Below are 1202 nucleotides of genomic sequence, written 5' to 3' on the forward strand. Positions count from 1 at the left end.
GAGGAGGAGGAGGAGGAGGAGGAGAGGAGGAAAGGTCCCAGGGAGAGATCACTGAAGAAGGAGGTGGAAAAGAAATGAGAAAGGCAGACAGAGGTGGGTGGGATAAAGAAGGAAGGGGTGAGTAAGAGAGAAGAGGACTGGGAGAGGGAGGCAGGGATGAGGAAGGGTGAGGGAGAACGCAGCCCAGGAAGGATGCAAGGGAACATGAGAAGTGTCCAAGGAGACTCCCGTAAGGGGAGCTGGGTGGGAGTGAGCTGTGAGGGAGGGGGTGCCAGGCAGCGAGGAGAGGAGGGGTGTTGGGGAGCGGCCAGCCCCTGTGTTTATTTGTTTTCTCAATCAGGGCTGGCCCCACCTCAGTGCAAATGCTAAAGCAAACAGTGGTGGGAGGAATGTGCTTGTGTGGGTTGGGGGGCAGCCACGTGCCTCCAGGGCTGAGCTGAGATTCATTCCTGACCCCAGAGGGGCTCCTAGCGAATGGACAAGGAGGGGAGTGGGAGACCCCTCTGCGCGCCCGCCGCGGTCCGGACCGGGCCCTTGTGAGGGCATTGACCCCGGCAGGGGAGGTCTCTGCCTTCATCTGCAGTGACTACCACTTTCTTCCCTTCACAAATCCTGCCCCATTCCCCAGCCTCCCCTCATTCAGGAGTCTCTTCTGACCCCCTCATCCAGGCAGGGGTCCCCCTGGGCCTCAGGATTGAGCACTTACCTTAGAGTTGGGGCATCTCAAATGAAAATGAACACAGTGGCGAGGCAGGTCACCTACATAAAAGAGGCTGGTCCATTTCCCCCAGGGCGGTAGGGAGTGGTGGGGACTGTGGCAAACTGGAATGCATCCATGTATCCCAGCAGGGTCCCAACAGGGGTCTTGTGTGGGTCAGCCTCTTGAGGCCAGGACAGGATAGAAAGAAATAGAGACTAGATCTGGGAGGATAAACTGAACATGAGTGAGTATATTTGGGATAGCATGGCCCACCTGTAAGTGTTAAATGTATTATATTTTATTATTTTATTTATTTATTTTTTATTTTTATTTTTTTTGCCCCTCCCCCCTTAAATGTATTATATTTTAAACACCGTCTAAGCATAATATAAAGTTCAGCCCTTGATTTACGAGTTTGAGATCTGTTTGGAGGGCCTTGCGCTATTCTCTAACTGCCCCCCACCCCCGCCCCTCGAATTAGTAAAAACTCCCTGAAGGCAAA

This window comes from Hipposideros armiger, unplaced genomic scaffold (genome assembly GCF_001890085.2).
Source record: "Hipposideros armiger isolate ML-2016 unplaced genomic scaffold, ASM189008v1 scaffold_62, whole genome shotgun sequence".
Classification (NCBI taxonomy): domain Eukaryota; kingdom Metazoa; phylum Chordata; class Mammalia; order Chiroptera; family Hipposideridae; genus Hipposideros; species Hipposideros armiger.